The 19,862-nt window shown below is 34.8% G+C and overlaps 1 protein-coding gene across 10 annotated transcripts in view; it reads right to left on the minus strand.

The window, feature by feature from the left end:
• Ih (hyperpolarization activated cyclic nucleotide gated potassium channel Ih) overlaps positions 1 to 19,862 on the minus strand; it is a 205,384-nt gene that overhangs the window by 163,069 nt on the left and 22,453 nt on the right. The gene's annotated exons all lie outside the window — the stretch shown is intronic.

Consider the following 19,862-nt stretch of genomic DNA (forward strand, 5'->3'; position numbering starts at 1 on the left):
TCGGACTTCCCTGCTCAGTAAGATAAAAAGATTCTACAACAACAACAATAAAGCAATTATACGACCAATGGGCGCTTTCAGGAAACACAAATGTTGAGTAGTCGCTGCGTGAAAGCTTTCTGAAGTTGAGTAGTCACGATCCACTCAACGGTTGGAGTTTTACGTCAAATTGCTGAGCAGACATATTTTTTGTTACTCAACGTGGTTATTCGTCTATCTCGCAGTTCTTTAACATTTTAAAGTATGGATTGTGAATAAAATAAGTATGTTGAAGTGTAAAAAATAATTTAAGATGTCCTTCCTTTTTCCAACTTGTCATTCATAAAACAAAATTTCTGTGACTTAATTGAAGGAAACATGTTTGCAACATATCTACAAAAATTGTGTTCTCTGAAAGTGCCCAAAATGAACTGAAATTCGTGTTCGTTTACGATGTAAACTAAAGGCACTGTAAATATACCTCATATCAAGTTGTATATGACACAAGCTGGTTTTCTGTAAAGAAATGGCCTCGAGAACTTTTACCAAAATCGTAACAATATGGGGATATATATCTTTCTGTAAAATAAATGTTTTGAAATCAATGGCGATTACATAGAAAGGTCAAAATGGGCTAACGTAGCCAGTGTATCACTTGTGATCACAAAACAAATCATTCCCATATTCCAGTGGTGGTATAATTGGTTATGTTTATCGGTTTGAAATAATAATCTATACCAAAAATATTAGTGATGTCGAGGCACTGTAGACAATAATGGTGAAAAATTCAGATGTGTATCACCGGTGCATATGTATAAGGAAGGACTTTTTTGTGGTACACTGACAGTCAACGTTTTAAAAATAATAACACGAACTTTTGCTGGTAGCCCCGCACCGACATGCATACAAACAGGTGTGTCAATAAATATTTATTTTGTTTAGTATAATAAGAGTTGAAATCAAAGCATTGGCATTCTACATCGAAAGCATTTATTTATACAGAATAAGCATTGGAAGTACAACAAAATACTTTATGGTGAATAGATATTGAAAGCAATTTTCATTATTGTAGCTTTGTGGAATGTATCTAATAGATATGTACCTATGAATGTATTTAAATAATAAACGAACTTATTTGTAAACATGTATGTATGTAGCAATTAGAACAGTTTTATCCAATTGTGTGTGCTGATTGTAGAAGCTGTACAGAGGGGTTTGTAAATTGCATGAGATAATTTTTTTTATTGCAAATTTGATTTGTGCCGGGTGAGAGAGAGCACATTTAGTAATATACAATGCACGATAGTATGTACCCGATACAAAAACAATTAAAAATTATGACTACATAGATATGTATCTACAAACAGGCGACTTTTACACTGCAGCAAATTATACTCAATCAAAATTGTGTTTTAACTGTCTCTGATATGATGGGTGTTGGTCCCCGTTAACAATCCTAAGCCAAAAAATGCATTTGCATTAAACGAAATGTGGTGTTGTTATTCAATTAACTGCATTGTTTTTGCAAAAAAATATCAACCGTTTGCATTTCAGTGGGACTGCCAAAAATTTTGTTAATGCATGTTATTATTTGTTTTGCAATAAACATGAGTGCGAAAATTAAGCAAATAATTGCCAATACATTAGAGATATACGCCGCCGATAAACGCCGCCGCCGCCGCCGATTAGGGTCATTTTTCGCACGCCGCCGCCGAATGTCAAAAATATCGGCCGGCGGCGGCGGCGTCCGGCGCGGTACTATATTTTCTACTCGTTTAAGACTGTTTAGGCCATTTATTGTTCAAGTCGAAAATTGGTCGGATATGGTCGAAAGTGGTATCAACGGACGCGCATCACTGTCAGTTATAAGAAACTAATTGCGAAATTTAACTCTTTCTAACTGTTCAAAAGTTATTTAAAAAAACAGGCGTTTTCGATGTCAGCATAACACGGACTTTGCATCACCCAATTCACCAAGTTATTAAAACAAAACACTAAAAGAAACGTTATATAAGAAATTTATATAATCACTTTGCATATTTTTTCCAAAAAAAAAGAACCGATTTTTTTTTAAATTTTATATTGCGATTGGCTAAAAGAATAAGCGAAATCATTGATGCAAAATCCTTTAGTAGGTTCTAGAGGCATAAACACTCCTTTGAAATGTTTTTTACCTCATACTTAAGTTGAGAATATATGTACGTATGAGAAGGGTTTGAAAAATCACTTGGGCTTACATTCAAACATCTGTTGTTTATTTGAAAAACTATACAATAGCGTCTGAAATGTTAATTTTAATTTTAAAAACACTTCATCCTTCAACACCCAAGTCTCCCGGTTTGACATTTCCTAAAGTTGGCGGCCCTATTCAAAACTATTCCCTTGGAGTTAATTACATTGATTATAGCCTATCAACCAAGTTTAAATATCACCTACACGTTACGGCTCCTTTTACAAATGTGAATACGTAGGCACATATATGTATTTACCAGGTGAGGCTTTGTCCTTCGCAAGAACACTCAAAGCTTTCCCAAGACAGTGGAAAAAATGACCGTATGTGCTACTACCCTAACGAAGTGGACAGCCGAACTAGTCTGAAAACTGAAGCTACGCGGGCATCCATAATGAGCTCCTATATCATTAGGCCGGAAGACAGCAGTAAACATCTTTCAACTAAAAATCGGTCGACTTTCATTCTAAAATATCGTTTTGATTTAACGAAGACTATTGAAATCAATGATGTGAACACAAACGTCTACAAACTCTGGTCTACATTTTAAAAATTTTATCCAGGGTCCTTATAAAATTTTAATTATATAGATGCGCCGAGGATTATACGATTTTCACCCATTACGCAATGACGGCATCCTTGGCCGAACTCCCTAATATTTCAATTTGTTTCTCCGGTATAGCTCGGCAAAAGCATCCGTTGGAAAGTCTTCGGAGCTACACTCAGAGAAAAACGCCGTTCTAAAATCCAGCACCACCGGACTCAATTCAAGCTTTTCATGTTCTTACTTTTTTGTTCTTGAAAAACGAACGACCTGTTCTTAAAACAACAACCTTGTTCTTGAACTGACACCGTTTTCTTTAAAACAGAACGGCTGGTCTTAAAATATGAACAAATGTTCTATTAATGAGAACGATGTTCTTAAATTAAGCCCAAGAAAAAAAAACGGTACAATTCGTGTGCACTACAATGTTAAATACAACATTTGGCACCAGCTATTAAGCAGTTGTAATGGCCCGGCGGCTATGAAGTTCATCTTGCGATCGTGTGGCGCGAGTTCGCTCCCCGTCAAACTCTGAATTTTTTTAAAACAATTTTTTTATGTTCTTTTTTTTTAACTCTTATTTTTCGTTCAGTTCCATTTACATATGCACAGGTAATTCTCAAACTTGTTATGAAATGTTTTAAGTATATATGCAGATTACGTCTTCAAATAAGAATAATTTCTCAATAAGAGAAATGTATGAGAAAATGCTTATTATGCATTTTTTCTTAAACTTTTGAATTTAAATAACAATTTTTTTGTTATAAATATTTTTTATTTATAACAAAAAAATTATTATTAATAAAAAATAAATAAATATATTTAAAAAAAGACTTTCCCCTCCCACCAAGGATCAAGCACGAACCGTTCTTAAATTGAGACCGAAAAATGTTAAATCGAACCCAAATCGTTCTCGAAGCGTGAGAACGAAAAATCCTAAATCAAGCCCAAGTAGTGCTTGAAATGAGCACAGAAGTTTCACACATCAATACCAAACTGGTCATAAAATACGAACGGTGTGCTTGGAAAAATTGTTCTTAAAACAAGCCCATCGGTCACGAGTTAAGAAAAAACGTACTTAACAGACTTTTGTTAACGAATGTTCTTAATTTTGAACTTGTTTCGTTCGTTTTAGAACGATTTTTTCTCTGAGTGTACAGCATTACTGCTACTACTGCTAACATCGTTGTACTGGAGCCCCATGTTATCGCCCGGAAAAGATAATACATTTTGGTCCAGCTTCTTTATTCGGAAGAAATGTCTTGATTTTCTAAAGTATGGAATCCTGGGTTAAGTTCTTTGAAGAAGAAGAAGGCACAACAGATCTAAAGCGGCAGTGAAATTTTCAAAATCTATTTTATCCTAACTCTAAACAAATGAGGCGCAAATGATAGTTGATAACATTCTCATTTAAAAAAAAATCCCATTTTAAAATTAAATCTTCTCAAATTTGAATATTGTATTCTCATTTTAAAATGACTTCTGATATTCAAATGAATGTTTTCTATTTTAAATAGAAGGTTTCTTGTTTGAAACTGTCTAATCTGATTTATAACTGAGTTCTTCCTATTTTGAGTTGAAGTTTTCCCATATTCAAGTAAAGAATTAAATTTTTAAACTGAAAGTTTTCCCTTTAAAAGAAGAATTCTCATTTTAAGTTGACAAGTCAGATTTTGGATTGAAAGTTTTCCATTTTAAACTGAATATTCTGATTTTAAATTTATGCCCTCTCATTTTAATATAAAAAGGGTGTGGTTTGCAAAATTAGCGGCAGGCAATATTAAAATTAAAATTCCGTTCTATCTTATAGTTTTGTTTCTGTTAACTCTCTCTTTACAATATTAATTTTTAAAATTTCGAAATAAAAATTCTTCAACAATGTGTCTGTTTGACAGGACACATTTTCCACTGCGTTTCGATCCATTTATAAAGTGTTTAAAATTGTTTATTTCCATTTATTATTCTGTTGAATTTTTCCAAATACATCGACCCATGCGCCCTAGCGGATTTTTTCTAACGCGTAGTGCACTGAAAGATTTTAAATCGCATATGAATTTTCTAATTATCTCGACGCGGGCGCCACCTTACCCAATTTTTTTCGAACTTCGTCGCCAAATCCTGTCGTTCATGTGAAGAGACGTCTCGACATACCCGCATAAAGGCAAAATCTCTTAAAATCTTATTTATCTGCTTTCATGCATCGACGGCGAAGAAGGAAGATGGGAAGGAGGGCGTATTTTATGAACGCCAGGAACGCACATAAGAGCGCTGCCCCGAAATCAGAAACGATATAATATAGAGACATTGCATAGACGAAAAATCGTGTGAGGCAAGCTTAACAAAATTCTAGTAGGTCACATTCACCACTTACCACAGCAGAATTTGTTAAACTACCACGGTCTGTATTTGTTATTTAATAATTATTTGTACACTTTTTATTCAGCTAATGTGTTCAGAATTTTAACTTTTACTCACTAAAACTCCAATCAGTGTACTTCTGTGCTTAAATTATGTTAAAAATTGTGTTAAAGTTTTTGGTGTGGTGAAAGTGACCTACTAGAATTTTGTTACGCTCCGCTGCTTTCCACCGAAGTTCGCGCATGCAATATCTTTATATTCAAAATTTTTTGCCGAAATTATATAAAGGTCGTGATGACTTCAACGCCAAGCTAAGCAAAAAAGTGAACTTTTCCCCGCATCCAGAAGTTCCGGCTTCCCAACGAAAACTCGCTTGATGGATTAAGACTGATCGAACTCACCGGCTGGCGAAACATGTTCATATGCAGCACCAGCTTTAAACAAAGAAAGATCGATTAAGCAACGGACAGCATCCCTCCAGCCAATTAAACTTATATTACAAACTATATTACAAACAAAACTATAATTACAAACATATTCAACAAACAATAAGTCTCTTAGTCAAAACGTAACCAAAACAATAAATAAAATATACAAAAAGTTAATAAATTCACCAACTCAAATATTTCTAGGTTATGGATATGGCGAAAAACCAAAAACCAATTAGTTGGCTATGATATGGTTATAGCTTTAGCGTTATGGTATGGCACCCTTGGAACGTACCAGTTGGCTGGTGATAGGGAAAAAGGTAGGATTCACCCTCACTCATGTCTGCCTGGGGTGGTTAAAGCAAATTTTTGTTAATTTTGCGCAGGTGGCATCGCGAAATAATCCAATGGTGTGGGAAAATTTCCAATAACGGCAACCACCATGGCGTAACTATACAAGGTGACAGCTGACTTGTAGTTTTATAAGATCTGACACATCAACTTTCGGCGTAGTCCGATTTTGACCTTAGTCCACCGATTTACAAAAACAAAATACACGGAACCTTCAATTATGGTTGCAGGTATGTCACCGTGGTTACCACCTTATATGGTTCCACCATGTTAACCGCTGTTAAATCATGCCATTTAAAGGCGCGTTCCCTGGCGCATGCGCTGAATTTTTCTTCCCAGATGCCATGATGGCGTCGTACGCCAATTTTCTTAAATCAAAAAGAAAAGTGCTATGAAATTGACCGGTCGTGCCGCGCGCCTAACCAAAATTAAAAACGATTGTGGTTTTTTTTTTGACTGCACGTGTTCCTACAAAAATTCAAGTAGAATTTTGGTGATTTCTCAGGAAACGATATTAACAATTAGAGAAAACTCTAAAGATTTATTTTTTATTTTGACTATAGAAACGAAGTGGGGGTGAAGTGATCGGTCGTGCGTTACCATAACGAATTATATCGAATTTTGTTCTTTTGCTGTACGTAAAACCACCGAATTGATAGCCCTACAGCGTGCCATAAATACCAATACAGCCAATTCCCTTATGGGTTATTTTCTTAGATAGAAATTTGTACACAATTCGCTACTTCGGAAATTATGCGAAAATAAAAAAAAATTTTGCTGTAATACACTTTTACAAAGCTCCTTAGTTCAAAACGGGTGCAATTTAATCATTTAAACAACTGGAAGATTTATTCACGTTGTTGCAAGCGGCACAGTGAAAGTGTAAAGTATAAAGCCGATAAATCCAGAGAAATTCGGTTATGTGTTCATGAGAAAGGGATGCAGTACAGTTATAACCGCCTGTTACAAACACTTTACTATATGCTCAGGTGCACGTTGAAACGGCATTGTAAGCCATAACAAATTATTTGGCCCAACAACGGCTCAATTGGCAGCAGCACCAACAGCACACATATGCCAATAATAGCTACAACAGCAGTCCAACCTCCACATCCACAAGCCCGACAAGTGGCCGCAGCCCATCACCAAAACTTACATAACGTCAACATCAGCAGCATCAACATCAAAGGTAAAAACCGATCAACCAAATACCACAGAGTCAGCAGTATCGTCAGTTCTAAGTGCTGGAACAACCACCAACTGCGCCTACTAATACTACGCGCAAACCGCCAACGCAGTGCCAACAACATCGAGAGCGCAACGACCACCAATAGCGCAAAACTACGAGCGCAACCACCAGTGTCAGCGCCAACCAAACGCGCAACATCCACCAGGCTTACCACCACCACCAGCTACAACAACAACAGCAGGGCCGCCGAACATAGGCCTGCTGCAACATCACCAGCTTTAACAACAACAGCAGGGCCGCCGAACATAGGCCTGCTGCAACAGTACCAGATACAACAACAACAGCAGGGCCGCCGAACATAGGGCTGCTGCAACAGCACCAGCTACAACAACAGCAGGGCCGCTAAACATAGGCCTGCTGCAACGCCAGCTTGTACAACAACAACAGCAGGGCCGCTAAACATAGGCCTGCTGCAACACCAGCTTGAACAACAACAACAGCAGCGCCGCCGAATATAGGCCTGCTGTAACACCACCAGCTTCAACAACATCGACGGTTGAACCAATGGGTGACTTCGTTCCGTAATACGGATCACTATAATTTACTAAATTGAGAGATTCCAAAACCAAATTGGATCGTAAGAGAATTTAAAAATCACATAAAAGAAAATTTTATATTTAAAAATATAGAAAATAGTATACTAACTAGATTAAAGCGAATTCCACACATACATTTACATTTACGCCCATAAGCCTAAACATTTAAAAATACATTAAATTCATTTCACTAGCATTATGAATGCGCTGCTTTAGTATTGGCACCATTATATGTACATTCAAACAAAACAAAAAACAAAAAAAAAAAAAAAAAAATGGAGATAAGAATAATAATTCCAAAAATTCACTTAATAAAATAGTAGCTAGTATGCAGCAATAAAGTCTTTAAATGCTGGAGGCCATTTTTTTCATTTACTAAAGAAGTTAAAGAGATTAACTAGTTTTGACTCGTTTGTGATTGAAATTTAATAAAACAGCACATACCCAACAACATAGCAACATAGGATTCGCAACCTAGCTTGAAGCGCATTTAATGGCGCGCTGCATGCTAACTGCATGACTGACTAAGTTCAAAACTGCAGCACCAGTTTAAGGGCATCCACCGTATCCAAGGTCTATTTGAGTATCATTTATTATTTTTATTTAAATTTAAACATCTAAATCACATGCCCATAAGATATATGTATTTATATTAGTAATCGGCATATATTATTAATATTACAAAACCTATTAGTTGCGTATGAAGGAAAAAAGAATCCAAATTTTCTTTCATTTTCCTAAAGTTCCAGTCTTTTGATATGCGCTCACATGGAATTCACAAATGTGTAGCGACACGTTCGTACCAAGAGAGCGTCTTTGGGTTGTGTAGAGAAGTGAGTCACATGTGACTCATGAACTTATTCCAATACGCTATTGTGAGTCACATATGACTCATTGGACAGGGAAGTTAATAAACTTCCACGAAGAAGTTTTTTTTGAACTTCTAGTTTTTTTTTTGGCAATTGATCTGAAAATCTAAATTAAAGCATAACAAAATAAAATAGAATATAGTAAGGTAATGAAGTGATAGCACTATTCAGATAAACTAACATAAACTACAATAAAGTCAACTAAATGTTCAAATACCATACGACCTAAAATAAAATAAAAAAAGAGATAAACTAAAATAAGATAAAATAAAATAAAATGAGATAAACTAAAATAAGAAAAACAAAAATAAAATAAAGTAAACTACAATTAAACAAACTCTAATAAAGTAGAATAAAACAAAATAAGTTAAAATCCAGCAATTTTTTTTTTATATCCTCCGCCCCCTACTTCATTATATCTATGGCATTCCGCTAACCTTGCAACTAAAATCTCTTTTGAAAAGAATATGGATTAGCCTAACCTTGAGTTTTTTTGCTTAGGGTTTCCCTTATATTAGTTTGAATAAGCCTTAGTATAGTGTTAGTCGTATAACATGTATTGACTATAAGTACGGAATAAGTTTTTAATTATAAAGAATTATAAATAAATCTGTATTATAAATGGGAATGCTGATGTTTCTTCTTATTTAAAAGGCACATAGGGTATTCAAGTAAGGGGCCACCGAAAATCAGGTGTGTCGGTGGCCATGGATTTGATGGTGAGATAAAGTACCGGGCGTCGCAACAACACCCGCGGCACCCCCTATGTATATTCGGCCATTATATTTTTCGTTCTAATTTTCAGGCGTTTTTAGTTTTCTTTTGTTTCAGCGTTTGGTAACCGGTCATTTCCGGTTCGGTTAATTTTGTTTCTTTTTTTTTGCGTTTAGTTTTTTTTTTTTAATTTTGAATTGAATTTAACGGTCTGTCCGTGACATCCGGTTCGGCCTGATGTTGTTTTAGTTTGAATTATAGCGTTTTGAGTCGTCTCTGCGCTTTTGTAAGTTGATTTTGAATAGGCATGATAGGAAATTTTTTCTGTTTATGGCGCAGGACAGCAAGGTTGGCAAGAACCCAGCCCAGCCGACATGACTAGCCACTGTGCACCACAATATCATGTCGACTGCCTTCCTTGCTGATCCATAGAAGATGCGAAACCATAACAACCATTAATCGATTACATTGATGTCCGTAAGGTGGGTTTGATCAGCTGTTTTATCTGGTTATGGATAAGTCACCATTAATTGGCCCTTAACTCAGCTCTACCATTTGCCCATTAAACGCCAAGACAACACCACGGACATTGTAAAGGTCTACAATTAAGATATATATCAGCTGTGCATTCACAGCTACGCTCACCTGGGGGTCAATTCCGTAACTGCGAAAAACTGAAAAATGTACACTCATTGAAAACTCATTTGCACACACAATTTACACTTTAAATTTTCATGCGATTCTGTAAATTATTGTTTACATTGTTTTGCTGAATGAGCGCGGTGAATGTATAAGTCTTATGTCAGTGAGAAAATATTCATCAAATGCCATGAAAACAAAACAGTCATTCTGCAACAGTACGTATGAGTTTTGAATGTCAGAATAGTGTACACTGGCTGCCAAGAAAACTCACGAAGTTTTTATCAGTGAGTTTTTTTGTTCACAGTTTTGCTTTACAGAATCAGAATTTCAAAGTTTACACAATTTCTTGTGTACACTTTAAAACTCAGTTAACGAATAGGGCCCCTGATCAAAATGCTTGTTTTTGTATGGAAGCTATTTGGCACTGCTGTACTTCTTAGATACAAAAAAGTGTAAAAGCTGCTAAAGAAAACGGCGTACAAAATGTGAAAATATTGAAATTAAGTTTGAAAAACTATAATTTATAATAAATTCTCACAAGAGAAATTGTTTGTGTAAAAAATCTTCATGGTTTTTGAAATTTTTTTTTAATAATCTTATAAAATTTGTTTTAAGTTTACGAAGTACAAAAATTTCTTAGTTGTAAAATTACAAAGAAGTTCTTTAATTTATTTCTAAACCATCACTTAATGTCATCTCTCTTTAAAATCCATATACTTTGGGTAATTTTAGTTAACAAATACTATATTACCAGGGACGATTGCTAAAACACGACCAAAACCGTGGGGAGAGGTGTTAATAGACGCGTTTTGGCCTGGAACTCAATAATCCGAACACTTTTTCGCCTTTTCGTCTGTTCAAACCTCTTTCCACATTTTTGGACGTGGTTTGGCAGTTCACCACGGGTATAAACTGTTTTTCGCGGAAAGCTTTCGAACGGGTAGAAAAATTTAGCACCCGAGTTTGTATTCTTAATGTTGGCATAACTACGGGTCTTCAGATACCCAATTCCAAAACTTTTGTTTAATTTTCTGTACGTGCCATATAGGTGCACTGTAGATTTTTATACTAATTTTGTCCAAAAAAAGTCACCATCACAACAACCAATATCGGTAATTTTGACACTTTGTTCAGTGTAAAACTCATGTTCTACACAGATTCCACTGGGTTCCACGCTGGTTTGACACTTCGGTCAGTGACAAACGGCAGTGTGTTAGAAAGAGAAGGAGCGGCACATATCTTACTTTAAACCGGATCATGGCTACGAAATGCATGAGTAGTGAGAATTGCCGAGTAAAATTTGGTTGCCGGCGATGAAGAAAAATCCTTGTACCATGGCGAACAACGCAAGGCAATCGAAATAAAACACGCTGCATGAGGGAAACGTTCAGAACCATTGTTTACTATATAGTTTGGCAGCTTAAATAGAGGTTATGTTGCGAATAGAGTGGAAGGCAGTGGACTACGCAGTCGAATGTCATATAATGAAGGAATGGTGTTCGGCGTTTTTTAAAAGTTAAAAAAAAATGATAAAGCTTTAATATAAATAAAACTATTGTTTTAATAACAACAAAAACACCTTATATATTCTATACACATAAATTCGTAAGGATTATCTCATTTTAAAATTTGAATTAAATAACCTAAAGTTTTTGTTTGAAACTGAGTCGAGAACTGTGCGTGTGAATGTGCGAATTTTCACCGATCAGCTGTTAGTTGCGCTACTTTGTAAAATTTACAATCATTGTTTACTATATAGTTTGGCAGCTTAAGTAGAGGTTATGTTGCGAATAGAGTGGAAGGCAGTGGACTAGGCAGTCGAATGTCATATAATGAAGGAATGGTGTTCGGAGATTTTTCAAAGTTAAAAAAAAAAAATGATAAAAGCTTTAATATAAATAAAACTATTGTTTCAATAACAACAAAAACGCCATATATATTCTGTATACATAAATTTGTAAGGATTATCTCACTTTAAAATTTGAATTAAATAATCTAAAGTTTTTTTTTGAAACTGAGTCGAGAACTGTGCGTGTGAATGTGCGAATTTTCACCGATCAGCTGTTAGTTGCGCTACTTGGTAAAATTTACAATGTTTACAATGTTCAGAACGAATGCAACTAAGAGAGCGTTCGAACGCTTCTGCGAGTTCAAAACAGGAGCAAACCATGATTTCCGTAAGAAAAAAAAGCAGAGGTAGAAAAGCATTACTGCGAACAGGAATAGCGCATAAAATTTATTTCAACAAAACTTATAACAAAAGGACGTGGTCTTCTACCAATTGCGCAAATATTTTCCTGCACATTTTTTAAAATAGGTAGTACTGCAATCCGTTATGACAACTTAAAAGAATCTAGCTTTATGAAAAGTAGTATTTGTTTATTAGTTGATTCTACCACAAGTGAACGTTAGCGCTTTTTGTGTTTGCCAAAATATTCTGTAATAAAAAATGGGTATGGTTACTTTTCATTTTAAAACATTGGTCTCCGAAAATTGAAAGTGAATACTTCTTCACATGGGTTCGAGTACGAAAAGTACTGGGTACCTTAGCAAAGTGCTCTCGCATAGGAACAACACTAGATTACATATATTTGACCAATTTTGTTCCCCTAAAACTAGTTCGAAACTAATTAGCTAGTATAATGAAACCACTTTTTGTTAAAGGCCCTAAATGATATATGTGTATATACATTATGTGCATGTCTATTAAGGTAGTCCATCTAAATAAACAATTTTTTCAGTTTTTACTTTTTTGTATATATCCAAAATCGATAATCCTATATCATACAAACCAATAAATAATATAAATCTTGGTCCCAATATAAATCTTGGTCCCGATTAGAGACAGTTAATTGGTGTCGCACTGGGGTAAGGTGTAATCGATTTTGGATGTGAGATTTAAATAATAGTTTTAGGTTGTTGAGTCTCCACAGAAAAATCTTTACTTTGACACTTGTTCGAAACCACTTAACCGTCTCTTCCACCGGGACCAAAATTTACAGGTGATAATTTTACTATATTCTATAACCGTGTAAGGGATGAGGCTTTTGATTAATAAGGACCACCCTTAGGAATATCTATGCAATAGTTTGTGAGCTCAGAACTGATTGAGCGAATAGAGAAAATATATTCTTTTTAAAATAGTAATATTTTATATAAAAAAGATGAGAGTTAAGAGAAGATGAAAGTATGGAGTCAAGAGCAATAGAATTTTTTGCGCGAAATGAAGGTGAACAGCAATTATAAAGAGAATCGGCAATTCACTCTCTGCACTATATTTCCAAGTAATAGTTCAATATATAAATGTACAAGCACATAGGCACGTGTGTATATATGTACATATCAGTTATACCTACATATGTATGTATACATTTAGTTTTTTCCAGAATGTCTATCTACCCTAATTAATGAATACCCCGCACGTATCATCCATACACAATGGAAACTCCAACCGGAATCATTATCTTGAGACCTTTCTTTTCGAAGCAATATTATACTAAAAGAGAATTCTATGGTGAAACTCTAAAGAAGTGGAAAATGCGAGGTCAGCCCTATTTGAGATATTTGACAAACAAACTTCGCGATAAACTCAAGTCTCTGTGCCGGTATCGAGAGTCTCTAAACATACGTTCTTCTACTGAAATGCAAGGGAATGTAGAGTATGGGCGTTTAGAAAAACAAAGTGTAACTAAAATGCATCCCGGTATAAATTTCTTAAACCATTACCGCCATATATCTCGTCGTCAGATGTTTTTGAAAATGTATAGAGGAGCTAACATTGACCATAGATGTATCTGACATAGGCAATGGGTATTTAAATATCCAGTAAGCTATTACCAGTTCTGAGGGTGTGCAAGATTTGCTGATAATAGTCAATTATTTTGAAAGTAATTTCCAGATTTTCCAGTTTACCTTTTGTTTCAAATGAATTGATGCATTAAGCACAATGAAATTTTTCATATAGACTTCGCCACCAACAACCAAGATGTTGTGTTTATAAATATGAAGGAACTCCAGACTTGGCAATTGAAGTTTATTTTGCCTTGTTGCTTCCTATTCAAAATTTCGCGAGGCACTATTGTAAATATTCTCTCTATACAACAAAAATACTTGCTAACATATTTTGTGTCGTATTCATTTGTTATATTGCAGTTTTTAATTGCGAAAAATGTTAGAAAAGTTACCAACAAGTGGGAAAAATAATTTCACTTGCACCCTTAGCCTAAGCAAATGTAAAATTCTTCTTCTTATGCTTTGCTTGCAACAAAATTTGCAAGTTGGCTACTTTTTCAATCTACCGTTCTCCATAAAAATACATGCAATCTCCTCATATACATAAGATTAACGGCTGAATTCTGTAATTCAGTCTCATCTCAAGTCTCTAATTTGAGATTTTCCTTTAGAGACAATTTTTGTGACTTGAGATGATTTCGGTATTCAGTAAACAAAAGTCACAAAAACAATTCACCATATCAACGAAATTCACCAAAATGACAATTTACTCATACATTGAACAAATAATATAGCATTGCATTTTGTCAACGCAATGTTGAGTGGTGTTTTGGCTGAGTTCGCTAAGACGCCGTTCACAAATTTTATAGAACTGTTCGAATCTCAGTGGCGCCACATTGAGTTCGATGTTTTTTTAAGTATTTTCCGTTTTTTAATTTTTTCTATGCTTATTTTAATTTAAGGAATAAAAAAAAAATATATTTAAAGCGTTTTTCGCAAATAATTTTCATACTTTTTCTGAAATTTTCACGTTTGTGATCTGCCCCGGCTCAGCTCACAAATTAGTGATTGCTTTTGTGAGGCTGGAGACGCGAGACAGCTTACAGAATGGCAAATTGTCTCAAAAGTGATTTTCACCCCAGATAGTCTCTAATAGTGACTAGAGACGGCTTACTGAATTCAGCTGTAAATGTATCTACATATATGTAAACTGTTTTAGTTGGACAGCTTTTGTGTACCAACTTTTCGCTTTAAATGCGATATTACAACTTCAATACATTAAATAGTGTCACTTTTATTTTCCTTAATTCCATGAGTGAGTTTTACTATGTAAGTACTTTGCGTTTGCGCAATTCCGGGAAAGGAAGTCTAACAAGTTTTAGTTACATCGCTGCTGGTCTTTGCTAATCTTCTAAGAATGTTTGTGATTGGCTGGACTTTGTTGCTTTCTTATAGCCTTTTTCTAAGCTGGTAACAACATTCTTTTTACGGGTTACGAAAATGACAAACAACTTTTCGTATTTTGATTGAGGATAACAACGTTTCAGCAAAATAGGTGGTAACGTGTCGTTATTGCTTTTTAACACAAAATTTAGTTCACATCTTCATTTTATTCTCTATTGCGCATCTTTGATTTTTGACAGTATAACCGTGCAGGCCAGAATCGCGGTTGCATTAACTTGTAACGATTTTTGGTTACATAATACTCCATGTAGAACGACTGCTCCTTTCGCTTATGGTTTGAGATATACAACTTAAATTCATCCCTATTAGGGTTTTATGCTGTTGCTATAGTTGAAACTGTCAAAATAATAACCGATGAATAATGCCGTGGGTACTTAAGCCCACCTGTGGTGAACGTGTACGTAAGACTACCAAGTTACTGTAACTTGTCATCAATGCTCATAGTCACCATAGTCATAGTCGCCCGCAAGAAAATTAATTAACTACAACTTAACTATAAGTTGGTGTGAATTAAACCAAATAAACTAAGGGAACTTACCGATACTACGTGGTATACTTTTTTTTGCTATTTTTTACCCCTTCTGCCAATTTCTACTTGCTGCCAACTTCGATCCTTTCAAATCGGAACACTCGTTATAAATATTTTATTAAGACTCATACTTGTTTATAGATAAAACTACTAAGGTACTTAAATTTACATACAAATGTAGATAGCATTGGAAATATAAAAATAGTGGAAGAATATGCAAAAGTACCGAAGCCAAAAAAAGATATTTATTCGAAGCCATTAATGTGGGATTTAGTGGAGGCAAAAAAAAAGAATTCATAGGGAAATATTTATAATAAACAATCAATCAGTACCTTAATTGTTGTCCTTTTATAAATCCTGAAAACATGGTAAGATATAAAGTTATTTAATTCGACCAACATTATACTTATGTATATATGTGCGAATGTGTGTGACTATGTATTAGAATTTTTTGTTTAAAAAGAATGAACGAATAAATGCCTCATTATGTTATACTACTTTTGTATGTTTTTCGATATATATCAATTTGGGTGAAAATGTATAAAAATTTTAACCGTAGACGGAAAATAGCCAATTTTTCATTTTTGGAGAGTTTGCAACCATTGTGGTAAGAAATTTTTTTTTTTCCGATGCAGGTAACCATTATAAATGATTACAAATAACTACACAAATAGCCAAATTAGAACTTTTTCTTGCAACTAAAGGTTAAGTGGCCACAAGCGACCTTTAAAAAAGTTGTATAAAATTAGTATAAGTTACAACTTTGGTGTCGAAGGCTTATGAAAAGCATACATTTTCTTACTTACACTTGGTCTCTCCACCATAAGTCTTTACGCCACTTTTTTTTCGAAAAAAGAAATGCTAACGAAATCTTTAGTAACATGTTGCACTGGTACGCAGCAACATTTCGATGCCTTAGGGAAACTCTGTAACAAGTTGTGAGAGAAGGAAAGGGGGCTTTTCAAAGAGTTAATATGAAATTTAATTCATTTTATAAGGATCTTTGTCTCCTTAGTCACCAAAGTTAAAGTTCTTCAGGATTCAGCACACATGGGTTAAGGACATCTTGGTAACCATATTAAATTTTATTCCGAAAAAAGTAGCGTTACGACTCCATAGTTACTTTGTTGCAAAATTGATGTTGTGCAGCACAATTGCAAGAACCAAAATTTATTTATAGCTGTAAGTAACCTTTAGAGCTATCAAAAGATTTTTTGGTTTTAAAAAACTATTGTAATTACCTTAACTTTAATTTTTGGTAAACAGTAACCAAAATCACGAATATTAACTATTTCATAATTATTAGTAACAAAACAATGTATGTACATATTTGAAATCTTTTAATATGACGATGAGGGCGAATGTATTAAAAACTGCATATACTTGAGGGCATGTTCCTAATATATCCGTATTTAATGTCATGTGAATGTAAAGGGTGACATCGTATCCTATAAGCAATATGATGGCGTCGACAATGCATAAAGTCAATGGAACACGCGAAGCCTATTTCAGTGACCATATTGAACTTTCACATGCATTTAAATGATGGTTTTACAAAGCGGGCTTAATCTAAGCCCAAGGAAACTTGCAGTTTCAATAGGGTTGAACAAAAGAGGCATAGGTGTTAGAGGTATTGTACCCACACCGCAATTAAAATATTGTTGGTATAATATGGATACATATAAGATGCAGGATCTTCCGGCGGCCACCGTGGTGTGATGGTAGCGTGCTCCGCCTATCACACCGTATGCCCTGGGTTCAACTCCCGGGCAAAGCAACATCAAAATTTTAGAAATAAGGTTTTTCAATTAGAAGAAATTTTTTCTAAGCGGGGTCGCCCCTCGGCAGTGTTTGGCAAGCGCTCCGGGTGTATTTCTGCCATGAAAAGCTCTCAGTGAAAACTCATCTGCCTTGCAGATGCCGTTCGGAGTCGGTATAAAACATGTAGGTCCCGTCCGGCCAATTTGTAGGGAAAATCAAGAGGAGCACGACGCAAATTGGAAGAGAAGCTCGGCCTTAGATCTCTTCGGAGGTTATCGCGCCTTACATTTATTTTTTTATTTTTATATAAGATGCAGGACATAGATTGCGTATGTCGGGTTTGACCCTGGATAAGTTATATTTTAGCCTACCACATTATCCACATCGGAGTTGTGCCGGAGCGGCGCGCGTACTGGATTATCGAGAAGCTCCTTCAAACTCGCAAGAAACATTTTCAAGGTCGGACGGTTTTTTGAGTTTTACGATCCTAGCGAAAATAATTTCCCCTCATGTTGCATTGTCATAGGCTTCTGAAATATTTTCTTAGTTTCAAGAATCTAGCTTCAATAGCGGTCGCAAGATTTCACATTTTGTAAATTGTAAAATTATTCTTAATATTACTACGCAATAAAGCTCGAAGCTATGTTTAAAGTTTCAAGTCCCTGGGTTATCGGTAGGCTTCTTAAAACTCGAAAGCAAAATTTTCAAGCTGGGAAGATTTTTTTGAGATTTCACAATCTCTGGACCACCCTCTTGTTGCACTGTCACCGGGTTCTGAAATATGCTCTTGGTTTCAAAAACCACCAGTCCCATCTTAAAAACTCTTTTATCCTAAACATTTCAGCCCAATAGATTCCAAATCTTTATTCAAAGTTTCAGATCTTCTCCGGGAAGATCCTCAAAAATGGTTAGCAAGTGTCTCCAGTTTTGAATGGAAATTGGCGAAAAACATCAAACGAAACGAATATAAAGGAAATAATAATAAAAAGTACAAAGTGCTAGATCTACCTCCAAAAGTACTTAAATGGCAACACCGATGACGTCAGTGAATTCGGCTTAGAACTATTTTAAATGAATGCCGTTTTGTTATATTTACTGTTTATTGAAAAATCAATTTACTAAAGTATTTTTTTGTTATTCATAACAGTCAAAGGGCATTAATCTAATTAAATGCTTATAAAGTAAATTATTTAGGGTATTTTAGTGAAACTATAATAAAAAAGCCTCGGTATCGTTTAATATAAATTATCCAATTACGATATATCAATTGGGCATTATGAAATAATTCCACTTTTAAACGAATAACTGATTTCTTTTTTTTTCAACGAAATCAACTTCATAACGACTTAACGATTCCGTTGCGGATCAGTATTTTTAATTACGCATAGATAAAATACTGCAGGGTAAATTGATCAGTTTAAGGAAAGTTGAGGGATTTTTTAGCTAATGGAGAAATTAAGAGAAATGTCCACTGAGGAAGTCCATCACATCCCTTACAGGGCTGCAGAATTTTTAAGATCATATGCGAATTGTACTACATAGAGCTTACAACGTTGATCATAACTTATAAGTAACAGCAGACGCAGCAAGTGCGGGTGCAGGAAGAAACGGTTGAGAACGTGTTGCGTTCTCGGAGTCATTAGGACTCGAAGTTTTTTGATGGGCTTTATATTTGTGATCCATTTAAAATGCCGCTCCTGCCTTGTCAATGAAGGTTTCAATAACTCACCTAATTAATATCAACAGAAAATCGTAAATCGACCTTTATTAACCCTAGAAAGACATTCATGGTTTTAGTACACTAAAGACATTCTTCGTCGAAACGACGACGATCCTTTTTAATGTTTCCTCAGATTGCACCTAGACCCAAAAAGAATAAAATAAAAATGCAATATTTTACTCAAATAATTTATTTAATAGCTTTAATGCTTGTCCATTTATTTTAATATAATATAAAACTTAAAATTAAAAAATTCATTTTCAATAAAAAACTTTTTTTTTTCATAGCCTCTGACAAACTCTAACAAAAGAGTATTATTAACCAAATTAAATTTCATTAATACTTTTAAAAGGTACATTTTATGCTTAAAACTAAAAGTAAAACTCAGTTTTATAAGTCTTTAACTTTATTTTGCACATGAGGCACAGAGATCAATTTTATGCTCCCCACACAAAATTTTTTGACATTTGGCGCATGAAGATTTCGTCATTCGACGTTTGGATGATGGACAAAGAGCGCAAATCTTTCTTTTTTTGCTTGTTGATACCTCTCCACGGTTTTCTGCATCCTCATCGCGTTGAACTAGTCCGCTTTGTATATTTTGTCGAGCTGCCCTTTTTAATGTCACAACATTAAGTCTTTTTGAATGAGAGCAGAGTGTAAATATTTCATAAATTTCCTGCGACTTAATGATTTCTGTCCTAATTGGAACATATTACGGGTGTATATAACATAACTATTTATATAAGCCATATT

This window comes from Eurosta solidaginis, chromosome 3 (genome assembly GCF_040869045.1).
Source record: "Eurosta solidaginis isolate ZX-2024a chromosome 3, ASM4086904v1, whole genome shotgun sequence".
Classification (NCBI taxonomy): domain Eukaryota; kingdom Metazoa; phylum Arthropoda; class Insecta; order Diptera; family Tephritidae; genus Eurosta; species Eurosta solidaginis.